This window comes from Hylobates moloch, unplaced genomic scaffold (assembly GCF_009828535.3).
Source record: "Hylobates moloch isolate HMO894 unplaced genomic scaffold, HMol_V3 SCAFFOLD_13, whole genome shotgun sequence".
Classification (NCBI taxonomy): domain Eukaryota; kingdom Metazoa; phylum Chordata; class Mammalia; order Primates; family Hylobatidae; genus Hylobates; species Hylobates moloch.
Window position 1 is genome coordinate 7,887,145 of NW_026652288.1, and position 12,697 is coordinate 7,899,841.

Here is a 12,697-nt window from a genome sequence, read left to right on the forward strand (position 1 = left end):
TCTTAACCAAAGCCCCCATCTGTAAAATAAGGATGATCATAGCCTCCCTCTCAAAAGGCCGTTGTGTGGACATTGAGTGAACTCATTCTTACAGAACACTGCACGAGTTACCAGCCCATGGTAAATAGTATAGACGTGCAGCTAGGATGGTTTTTCAGATTTGGGATCTCAGCTCAGTTCTTTTGGAAAGTGGTGTGCCCTCTTAGATGGCCCTGCTGAGGAAGAAGAGCCCACGCCGCTTGACTCTTTCAGTCCTAATTCCCCGTTTGTGGTTTCTTTGTGTGGGAAAGTAAGAAGTCTGAAAAGCAAGAAACGCGTGCCCTACTTCTGAGTGTGGCACAAAGGATACCCACAGTTTGTGGGCTCCTCCTATTTTAAAATTCTAATTCTCAAAAACAAAAACCACTGCTTTCTTCCGTTGGGTCAGCGAGGCAGTGGATCACTTAGCAAAATTATTTTTCACTTTAGAAGAAACATGCTGATTTGTATACAAAGAAAAAATAGGCTTTTTCAATACAGAGTAAACTTAACTAGAGATTGTAAAAAGATCATCCTTATATCCAAGATAGCCATTAAATTACAAACTACAATTACATTTTCTTCTACTACTAATTGTTTAGTGTTAAAAAGGGATCAAGGAAATAAAAATTGAAGAGTTAACTGATTCTCCCGCAAACACGAACTTAGCGTCTGTTCTGTGCCAGGCAATAGTGCTAATTATTGAGTATGGAAAACAATACCAGAGTTCGTTCTTCTGAGCACTTCAGCCTAGCACCTCCTCTAATGTGCTGCAATAATCAATGTTTTAAGATCTCAATTAAAGAAGGTTTGATTCTGTATCATATTTGCATTTTGGAAAACATATCTTACTCAGATATTGTCTTTACAAATCCTGGTTTCTATCTGTGTCGCTAAAACACCCTTTTCTACTTTTTGCCTAAAGAACAAATCAAAAGTGGGTCAAATGTCTTCTTCTTCAGAAACTTGTCCCAATACCCCTCCATGCCCCCATCAACTCCACTAGGTTCACTGGCACAGGGCCTAGGCTCTCTGGGGTATCCTTGCCATAGCCCTGAATATGCTCCGTTACCAGAGTCTCTCTTTCCTGAGAAGCCCCAGCTCCTTGAGGGCATAGATTCCATTGTCCTCATCACTATATTCTCAGCACCAATTACAATGCCTGGACTGCAACAGGTATTTCATAAACGGTGGATGAAGGAATGGACGAGCAGTTTCAGAACCATTCTGGCCCTCCCTTTACCCACCTGGCTCAACCTCAGCTTCCCCCCGGGATTTCTATGGCATGGCCACTGTCTTAGCTAAAATCCACTGAGCACTGCTTACAGTGCTACCAGCAACTATGTGCAAATCTAGAAAATACTGACAATCAGTAGGACATCTTTAGGCCATATCATTCTCTAATATGATGGACTAATTCATTCTCTAATATCATGATTTATAATTTGAGTAGAAACAGAACATTTGGTATTCAGTGAAAATAATTTGTTTTGGGAAAAAAAGGATAAGAATATCCAAGAATACCCAAATCGATAGTAATAGCATGCAGATGTTCTTTGTCATGAACTTTACTGTCAGTGCACTGTTAGGAATTCCCTTCTGTCCTTGAAAGAATAGACTTCGAGTTCAACCTGAAACTGCAAAGCACACAAATGCAAAACCGCACACACTAATGGGTACAAAATCGTCACCAAACCAAAAACAGGTAGTAGCTTACAAGATGACAAGTCTGTCTCAGTCATTCTAGGCAAAGCCTCCCATGCATGGTTCTCTGAGCCTTTTGCATCTCTTCCCTTCTGTTGGTTTTTGGGCATTTTTCTACTCTCTTGATCATTTCAGTACCAGCAGGAGGGTAGGAGAGGCAAATAGAGATGAAATCATAATCCTCTTTCCTTCCCCCTCATGGTATTTATGATAAAAGGCTTGAGGGAAAAGAGAGCTAAATTTAAGAGCTGAAATGAGGGCTTTGAATAACCCTAGGGTTTTGATTATTCATGGCAATGGCTCTCTCCTGTTTTCACAGACATTTGATTCAAGTCAACAAGTGCATCCTGAGAATCTATTCTTTCCCAAACAAAGTGCTAGGCATTTTGAGAAATACAAGAGAACCAAAGATTCCAGCTCTGCTCTCAGGAAGTTTTTCATCTCTTGAGCAGTACAAGGTTTGCATATGTGAAATAACCATGAGCCATTAAGACAGTAAGAATAATCAAAAATCCAAATAAATAGAATAAATACACGTATGATGGAAATTCCCAGCGTCAGTTGCACATGCTCAGACTGGCTCTTCTCTCATCCCCAGCTACACGATGGCTGATGAGAACTGGCCTAGAATCTTGTCTCCTCTTTTATAATATATTAACACCAAGAGCAGCAATAGACCAAAGTTCAAATATGGGAACAAGAATGAAGACAATGCAAGATTTTTTACTAACAAAGATACTCTGAGAGCCTGGCCACCGGGCCACGCCAACATTGAAAGGAATTAATTTTTTTGGTTTCCAGCTCTGAAGCTTCTCACTCAGGATTCCAACAAACCACTCTCCCTGGTGACCGGAAGACCCGAACAGTCACTATCTCATCCCTGCCCCGTAAAGAATGTCACACAAGGGCACTTGTTCTACAGTCGTGGTCAAATAGCCAGTGGGAACGCTTTGTTCCAATTTGGAATCTAATTATGTGATATGTGTAGATTATAATACATTGCAATTTTTCTTCATTCTCTTTGCATGTAAATTAATCCGCTGCACTGGAACTACTACTTAAAACAAAGGGGGTTGATTTATAGTCAGTCTCTCCCTCATAAATCACACCTGCAGCGTGGTGCTCAGGGCCCGCCGGGCTGTGCCAGCACTTACCTTTTATAAATGATTTGGGGTGACCTCCCATTGTGCAGCAGCCTGATACAATCCCATTCTCCCTTCCCACATTCGCTTTTCCTTGGCTGGTTATTCCCACAGGGACTTCAGACCCTGTGTTTGCAAGCATGCCAGTTGTGTTCTGTTTTGTTTTACTTTTTACATCTAGGAGTGTCAAAATTAAAATCTATGGCTTTGCCCCCCTGTATTTGCTGTCTATAGAAATACAGCTGTGCCTCTTGTCCTCTCCCTTGTAACCACCATTCCTTTCAGCGTCTCATCTGGGTCACTTTTAGAGTCAGAAGTCTGACCTTTCAAGAGCCTAGAGTGTGAGGGGGCAGCCGGCTTTCTCATTCAGCAGAGGAAGCTGGCTAATAACCACAGAAGTTCCCCCATGAAGTGTTCTGTTGGGTCTTAGGGGAGAAATGCTCAAAGTCCATCATTTCCCGTGCATCTGGCTTCCCTGCCACTTTCAGAGACCTACAGGAAGCCAGGCGGAAAGCGTGTCAAGGAAGCAGGGACTCAGGATAGCAACCATGCCTGGGAGAGCTAAAATCAGCCATCACCAGACCCTTTCCTGATGGAGTAGGCAGTGTCAGGAGAGAAAAGGGTGACAACATGTTCTTAAAGCCCAGGGTACTGACAGCAGTTCCCTGAGCCCAGATCTGAAAACTTATTTATCTTTCCTGAAGTCTTGAGATGTTAAAGGCTCCTAGCACAACACGCACAGCAGAGCTGGCAGCATCCCCTGTACACATTGCCCTGTTGTTAACGGCTGTTATAATGGCAATGGTATTGTTAAGAAAAACTTTAGATAAATTAATTCAACAGAGTTTAATTGAGCAAAGAACAATTCTCGAATTGGGCAGCGCTTGGAACCAGAAGAGACGTTCCGAGAGCTCTCCATTCTGCTGCGCAGGCAGCATTTATGGACAGAAAACACAAGTGTGGTACAGAAACGGCCGGACTGATTACAGGCAGCCTTTGCCATATTTGAATGTGGTCTGATCAGCTTGCGGTCTGGGATGGAATGAAGTTCGGCTGCTGTGATTGGCTGAGACTCAGTTATGATACAAAAGTATGCTTCAAAGGTGGGCTTTCAGTGAGTTTACATACTAAGTTGTCTTGCAATCTGTTACCTAGGGACTCAAGGTAGGGAGGCCTCCTCGGGCCAAATTTAGCTTAATTTAAGTGTCATTATTAACAAAAGTGAGGGGTGGGCAGCTTCACCTTCCTGGTAAAGGGGATGGGAACCTCTGGTCGGCCTCCACTGGGTCACCTCGGGCAAGCCACACAACCTCAGCAGGCGTCACTTTATTTTCTAGTGCAGTGAGCATAGGGGCCATGTTTTAACTTACTTCTGGCTGTAAAGTTAAATTATTCTGAGATGTATGCAGTCAAGGAAGATTGATGTTTATTAGGAAAGCACTCCCCCAAAACTTCGGTATAAGAACCAGTTAAGTGTTACCTGGTGGGAAACATTTGGGACATACTAGGTTTCCTTATGGCAGGACTTCTCAGAACCTTTTTTGGGTCTCCTTTTTTTTTTTTTTACTGTTTTTTTATTTTACAGGATTATTTAACTTACCAAAAAAATACATGCTCCTTATAAACAATACAGAGGTTAATTAATTAAATATTGATAACCTCACCTTTGTTACTCCAATGCCAGCCCCAGAGGTAAACAACACTAGGTTTTGGTATGTCTGCATCTTCCCAAAATCTCAGGTCCACCAGGACTCCCTAGGAGGAGGGTGGAGCAAGAAACCTTATCCAAATTGTTTGACCATTGTACCCATTTTCACATAGCATCTTACAGGTCTATGTCTTATTCCGGTTTACATACTAAGGGAAATATTGAAATAAAGCTAAGGATTGCTTTTGATGGAATAAGATTCTTTTACCAAATCTATAAGAAATCCACACAGGTAAGAGGTCAACAAAAACAACACTATTTAGACCCCAGATCACAGGATCCATTCATTCTTTTTTTTATTATTTATTTATGTATTTATTTTGAGACAGAGTATTGCTCTGTTGCCCAGGCTAGAGTGCAGTGGCACAATCTCGGTTCACTACAACCTCCACCTCCTGGGTCCCAGCGATTCTCCTGACTCAGCCTCCCAAGTAGCTGGGATTACAGGCATGCGTCACCACAACCAGCTAATTTTTGTATTTTTGTGTGTGTGTGTCAAAAAAAAAAAAAAAAAAACTGATGGCCAGGCTGGTCTCGAACTCCTGACCTCAAGTGATCCACCTGCCTCAGCCTCCCAAAGTGCTGAAATCACAGGTGTGAGCCACAGCACCTGGCTGATCCATTCATTTTTAGTAAGATTTGGGAGAATCTTTAAATCGCCGAGATGCCACAAACAGCTTCTCTGAAGAAGGCTCTCAGACCCAGTGTCCGGGTTCCTCCCAACTCGGGCTATCACTTACCCTGTGTGTCCTCAGTTTCTCCAAGCATCAGGGATGGAAGATGGTGGGACTCAAAACCACCCCTGCCACACACACAAAGGCTGGCAGAGGCTGACACTGTGATCATTAGGTTCTCAGCTCCAGCAGCAGGTCCTTGGCAAGCACTGTTGAATTTGTGGAGGAATAAATACAACACTCATTAACAAAGTGAGAAAACAGCTAACAAAAATGTAAGGCCTATCACCTGGCCTGGCCACTGGTCAGAGCCTCTGTTCTCCAGCTTGTAATATTTTACTTAATCAACACAAAAAAACCTCTGAATTCAGCAGTATTACTCCTGTTTTGCTGAGGGTTCAAGTTTGCATGACTAGAAGTCCAAAATCTTGGTTCTATAGCCTCTGATTACAAGCCAAGTGATCACACTCCACCACAGTTGCCTCTATCCTTCCTTCCTCCAAGTCCTGCAGTCTAATCCTTAGGGATTGTGGATTGGGCACGACAGAGTGCAAGACAGCTGGATGCAGGCAGCACACCTGAGGTCTGGGCAGATTGAAGGGTAACTGTGCGGTCTTTAGCCTAAGTGAGCTCTCACGGTTTTCACTCTATCAGCACCCCCATGACATTGTCTATTTCATCCTATCTTCCATCCAACTTTCAGCCTATTCTCAAATGAAAGTGATTCCATTATAGTGGCAACCTTGGACATTTTCCAAACATAAATAGCAACATTAACACATCATAACCAAAAACACAGGGAAAATATTACTACTACTGTGTGTCTTCCCAGGTCACAGACCGAACTTGATTAAGTACTGAAATACAAAATGTCCACGTTGGCCTCTAAACCATAGATCATTGAGATGCACTATCATTTATTCACTGAACATGCACTACAACATGTACCTGTGCCCTATCCTGAGTGAGACACCAGAGATGCAAAGGTGAATAGGACAGGTGCCCTGTCTTCCCGGTAGTCACAACCTGGAGAAGAGGCCAAACCTGCATTCAAACCATCACAGCACAGTGAGTACCTAATAGTGGAGGAATCAAACCCAGGTGTAGACAAAAAACAAAATCAAAACAACGACAAAACATTTGCAATAAAATCCAGGAAAAAATAGAAAATATTTTTAAAGTGAACCCTAGAAACTGTATTTTAGGCCCAACTATAAAACCTGCTCTGGTTTAGTTTCCGTAGACTTACAAGTTTCCGTTTTCCACATCCAAATGTGCACAGAAGAGATTCAATACCTGTGAGGTTCCAGTGGATTTCAAAATGCACTCACCTCTTGGTAGTGAAACAAAAGCTTATTCTTGCAAAGAATATCTCATGATATGTATGGAGAAGATTTCAAATATCCAAGATTAGACTGACGATTAAATATTTGGTGTTGGAGCAGTACAAAGCGTTCTGAATCTTCAGAGGGAATGTTCTCAGCAGAGGACACAGCAAATTCAAAGTCCCTGCAGCAGGAAGGGGCATGGCCCAGTACAGAATATTAAGGCCAGTGTGTCTGGAGCCAGGCAGCCAAAGGGAAACGAAGACACAAAGGCAGAGAGTTAGACAGCACGGTAGGTAGTTGTTTTAGGACATGAGGACATGTCATCCTTTTAGGACATGAGGTAGTCCTTTTAAGATATGAGGGGTGGGGGAATTTCACCTTTTTTTTTTTGAGACGTCTCGCTCTATCACCCAGGCTACAGTGCAGTGGTATGATCTCGGCTCACTGCAACCTCTGCCTCCTGGGTTCAAGTGATTCTCCTGCCTCAGCCTCCCGGGTAGCTGGGACTACAGGCATGCACCACCATGCCCAGCTAATTTTTTGTATTTTTAGTAGAGACAGGGTTTCACCATGCTGGACAGGCTGGTCTCGAACTGCTGACCTCATGATCCTCCCGCTTCAGTCTCCAAAGTGCTGGGATAACAGGCATGAGCCACTGCTCTCGGCTCATCTTTATTATGAATGCAATATGAATCTATTGGGAGATTTTCAATAGAGGAGTGATATGCTCTGATATACATTTGTTAAAAGGTCATTCTGGCTGCTTTGGGGGAAAGGAATGGAATTTAGGTGGGAAAGGCTGGTTGTAGAAAGGCCAACTCAAGATTAAGAGACAATCATGGAAAAGTCCACGGAATAGCTGGCATTGGCTTGGTCCCGGGCGGTAACATTGGAAATTGTGAGAATGGTGAGACTAGAAAGATACTTTGAAAGTAAAGCCAATAAGGTGTGGTGTTAGATTTGATGTGAGGGTAAAGGAAGTGCTTAATCCTCAATGAACCCTGGGTTTTTGGACTAAGAAACTGGGTGGATGGTGATGCCACGAAGCAAAATAAGTTTTGAGGAATGAAAGTGGGAATCAAAACAGCAGAGCTTTGGCCTGGTTAGTTATGAGATGACCCTAGGACATCAAAGTGGAGCTGCAGAACAGACAGTGATGTGCGAATGTGACCTCCTTGGCAGGGTCTGAAGGAGGGATACCTTTGTGGTTCATCATCATGCATCCTCTCACTGAATCTGCTAAGCAGTGATATGGTGAGTCTTGTAGAGTAAATAATTATCCACATTTTCCAGGGAGAGCACTGAGGCTCAGAGACATTGAGTTAATTCAACAAAGCTGCATCAACAGGTAAATCATACCTCTGAGAATACAATCTCCACCAGCAAGTCTAGTGCCCTTTCTACTACACCACAAAGAAAACCACAGAGAATGTAGCAAGAGAGTGGCCAAGAATAATCTGACAGAACGTGCAGGTTTGTTACATAGGTATACACATGCCATGGTGGTTTGCTGCACTCATCAACCCGTCATTTATATTAGGTGTTTCTCCTAATGCTATTCCTCCCCTAGCCCCCCACCCCCCAACAGGCCCTGGTGTGTGATGTTCCCCTCCCTGTGTCTATGTGTTCTCATTGTTCAACTCCCACTTATGAGTGAGAACATGCAGTGTTTGGTCTTCTGTTCTTGTGTTAGTTTGCTGAGAATGATGGTTTTTCAGCTCCATCCATGTCCCTGCAAAGGACATGAACTCATCCTTTTTATGGCTGCACAGTATTCCATAGTGTATATGTGCCATGTTTTCTTTATCCAGTTTATCACTGAGGGGCATTTGGGTTGGTTCCAAGTCTTTGCTATTGTGAACAGTGCCACAATAAACATACATGTGCATGTGTCTTTACAGAAGAATGATTTATAATCCTTTGGGTATATACCCAGTAATGGGATTGCTGGGTCAAATGGTATTTCTGGTTCCAGATCCTTGAAGAATCGCCACACTGACTTCCACAATGGTTGAACTAGTTTACACTCAAACCAACAGTGTAAAAGCGTTCCTATTTTTCCACATCCTCTCCGGCATCTGTTGCTTCCTGACTTTTTAATGATTGCCATTGTAACTGGTGTGAGATGGTATCTCATTGTGGTTGTGATTTGCATTTCTCTAATGACCAGTGATGATGAGCTTTTTTTTCATGTTTGTTGGCTGCATAAGTGTCTTCTTTAGAGAAGTGTCTATTCATATCCTTCTCCCACTTTTTGATGCGGTTGTTTGTTTTTTTCTTGTAAATTTGTTTAAGTTCTTGTAGATTCCGGATATTAGCCCTTTGTCAAAATAATAGATTGCAAAAATTTTCTCCCATTCTGTAGGTTGCCTGTTCACTGTGATGATAGTTTCTTTTGCTGTGCAGAAGCACTTTAGTTTAATTAGATCCCATTTATCTATTTTGACTTTTGTTGCCATTGCTTTTGGTGTTTTAGCCATGAAGTCTTTGCCCATGCCTATGTCCTGAATGGTATTGCCTAGGTTTTCTTCTAGGGTTTTTATGGTTTTAGGTCTTACGTTTAAATCTTTAATCCATCTTGAATTAATTTTTGTATAAGGTGTAAGGAAGGGATCATTGTTGAGATGTTCTACTAGCTATCCATTATCCCTTCTTTGAAATTATAATCAGACAAATGTCTATAAAAATTGTGTAAGACTTTGAAATGGACCAGAAAAAAAAAGATTGTAGTCTGTCTTGCCTAGTTCACCCTTCCAAGTTTTCACTAACTTTCCTTGTCTTTGAGCTATTTTACAACTATAAACTGTAGAAAACTGATAGTAATGCAGGTGATTTGTGTCCACAGAAATGCAAATTGTGTTTGGTGGTGATGGACTTGGTTACTTCTCCTGGGATATTGACCAGTTTTGTGTCTATTTGTAAATTCACTTCAGTGTCCCTGATTGCCTACGTATGTATATTTTAAATTCTCTTTTGAACTGGTAGTAATATCTTATTGGTTCTTTTATTAATAAATGAGTTAAAGTAAAGCTTTGATAGCCATTCATTCATGTTTGTATAAGTCATGATTTTAACACTTTTTAAAAATTATGTTTAACATAGATTACTTAATAATAGGAATGTTAAAATCATTTAAAAAATATTCCCCCAAATTTTGAAGAATTTATTTTTCTGAAATAAAATGCTTACATTTTAGAAACCACTTTTCGAATTTTAGAACTATAGGTCAATGTACCAGTAAATGACCCGTGAGACTTTCTTTTTTTTTTTTTGAGATGAAGTTTCACTCGTTGCCCAAGCCAGAGTGCAATGATGCAATCTCAGCTCCACCTCCCGGGTTCAAGCGATTCTCCTGCTTCAGCTTCCCAAGTAGCTGGGATTAGAGGTGCGCAGCACCTCGCCTGGCTAATTTTTTGTATTTTTAGTAGAAACGGGAGTTTCACCATGTTAGCCAGGCTCATCTCGAATTCCTGACCTCAGATGATCCACCTGTCTCGGCCTCCCAAAGTGCTGGCATTACAGGCATAAACCACCTCACCCAGACAACTAGTGAGACTTTCTTATATTGAATAGTTTGTAGTGAGATTAAGGTTTGCATAGCCCACAGATCATGAATGCTATATTCAAACCATTTTCTAAATGGTCGTGGCCAGGTGCAGTGACTCACACCTGTAATCCCAGCACCTTGGGAGGCCAAGGCGGATGGCTTACTTGAGATCAAGAGTTCGAGACCAGCCTGGCCAAAGCGGTGAAATCCGTCTCTAATAAAAATACAAAAATTTTGCTGGGAGTGGTGGCACACACCTGTAATCCCAGCTACTCAGGGAGGCTGAGGCAGGAGAATCACTTGAACCCAGGAGGCGGAGATTGCAGTGAGCCGAGATTGTGCCACTGCACTGCAGCCTGGGCAACAGAGTGAGTGAGACTCCGTCTCAAAAAAATTAAAAATAAAAAGTTTTTTAAGTGGTTGTGAGTCTTTTGTAGCTGAATGCCAAAAACTATTTGCTCCTCACCAACCACTTAACTCTTCGTTGAACAAAGAAGATGGATTTTGAAGCAACTTGGTACATCCATTCTGACAAAGAAGTGTTGTGTAAGTGTGGCTGCAGTGATGGATAGGGGTTGGTGATCTAATGAACATTTTATATTAGAACAAAAGCAAATATCTCCTCCCCTGGGTATGAAGAACTGGCCACAGAAGATGGGAGTTGAAAAATTTGTAGAAGAAGCCAAAAGCCTATTAGGAAAAAAAAAAGACAGACCCAGACATTCAAAATTGAGAATCTGTCAAGACAAATCATGTCCCTGTCCCAAGATTCCCAGGAGGAATTGATCAGGAAGTCACTGAGAGTTTATTTGCTGGCTTGGACTCAATACAAGGCCTGAAGTCTTGTTGAGAAGGGCTGCTCCCAGCATAGCTTGTGCTGGTAACTCCTAAACATAGCCACCCAAGCACTGTGTCCTGTGGCAGGGAAAGCTTGGCTAAGCCTATCTATATGAACTGTGGGAACTGTATGCTGGGAGGCCACCCATAGACCACGATCTCAGCTTGTGCAGAAATGGAGAAAACAAGGGCATCAATACAATGGATGTGTGTTCACCAGGCTGTGCAGGACAGATCTTCAACAGTGCCACCATGTGGTTGTAAGGAACAACTGTTAATAGTGGCTATTGAGCACCTTCCCAGTTCCTTCATGGCTGAGATTTCGAAGCGGAATTGACCGAACCTGCATTATGTTTTAACTGGACCTCATAAGAGATAATTAAAAAACCAGAATTGGAAAAAAAATAAAAGCATTTGACAACTCTTCATAGCTTTTCAGCTCTTTCAACTTCAGCTCCTGACCTTTCTGAAGGACAGAGGAGAAAGGGGGCAGGAATTGCCATCTATTGCTGGTAAAGCAGGTAAGATTTGAGCCAGGGGCCCAGGCCCATCTGATCAGAAGCCCCTGGTCTCAGATTTTAAGACTCAGGTATTCTGGCCATAAGACCAGGACTCAGTGACGTTCTGCCAAGGGCCATAAAACTTGGGACAAAAATGCAAATTATGGAAAACTTTAGTTGCAGATATCTTTGCTTCTAATGCCAATAGAGCTTCTTGGGACAACTGAAAGACAAGCCTACATATAAAGGCTTTTTGAGTTCCATAAAGAAAGACACTAAATAAGTCCATGCCAAGCCAGCCCTTCAGATAGGTAAGCGGAGAACCAAGTCAGAACCCACAGAATAGACACTGGATGTCTACCACTGCAGTTTTCACTTCCACATGACCCAGAGTTGCACTTCCAGGTAGGCCTGGTGGTTACTGAAAGTGACCCAAGGTGGTGAGGCTGTTAGTCCAGGTTCTCCATTAACTTTGGCCCCACCTGCAACCATCGTTAGGTTAGGAGAGGAACTTCAAGTACAGACTTCAGCCGGAATGAAACTACCTCAAAGCAAGAAATTCTTAATAACACCATCACCTCCTATTTCATACACACTCAGGGTCCAGTCTCTGGGTCAAAGTCCCATTTGTTTCCTTATGTGCCTTCTGAATGGCCCCTGTCCTTAGTCTCTGTAAAATGGAAACAACTGGATGGAACTTAGTAGCTCACTCAAAATGTGCATGTTTTCTTTAATATCAAAAAGGTCTAGACTTCTGGAGGGTTATAGAACTAAAAGCCAGAGAATCTTACAGTGATCAAAACTGGTCAAATGCCATTAGCTAAAAATCTTTCAGGGTTTTCTCTCTAAAGAAAACAGAAACCAGGCAATTTTCAGCATTTTTCTCTGTCCTAAATCTATCCAAACAAATATGCTGGGGAGAAGAAGATATAAGCACTTAATCATGAGAAACATATTTGACAAAGAAAGATCATAATAGGAACTGAGCAGGGAAAGAGAGCACAAGGAAAGGGGGCAGGGGAATAAAACAGGATGACAGGAAGAATGCATTACTTCCCTCTTGGTCAGTCATTAAATTTCACCCAGGCTAGTGGTGAAGGAAAGTCATTCCCACACCATAAATAGGAATGGAGCAGTCCTTTTTCATTCACCTTCAAATTTCAGCCAAGGGTCCATATCACGAACCTTCCTTCAATGTTTATAGGAAAAAGGAAGTGTTATAAAATATATTCTCCTGAA

At 42.1% G+C, this 12,697-nt stretch overlaps 1 long non-coding RNA gene across 2 annotated transcripts in view; it reads right to left on the bottom strand.

The window, feature by feature from the left end:
* LOC116480294 (uncharacterized) overlaps positions 1–9,351 on the bottom strand; it is a 50,929-nt gene extending 41,578 nt beyond the window's left edge. Inside the window, exons 1-2 of one of the 2 annotated variants that reach the window (XR_004251246.2) lie at positions 6,195–9,351; positions 5,313–5,455 (exon numbers count right to left, since the gene is read on the bottom strand). This is a non-coding gene — a long non-coding RNA (uncharacterized LOC116480294). Of the gene's footprint in view, positions 1–5,312; positions 6,168–6,194 lie in introns of those variants that run through there. The other variant, XR_009209493.1, reaches the window with a different exon arrangement.
* Positions 9,352–12,697: the final 3,346 nt, after the last annotated feature.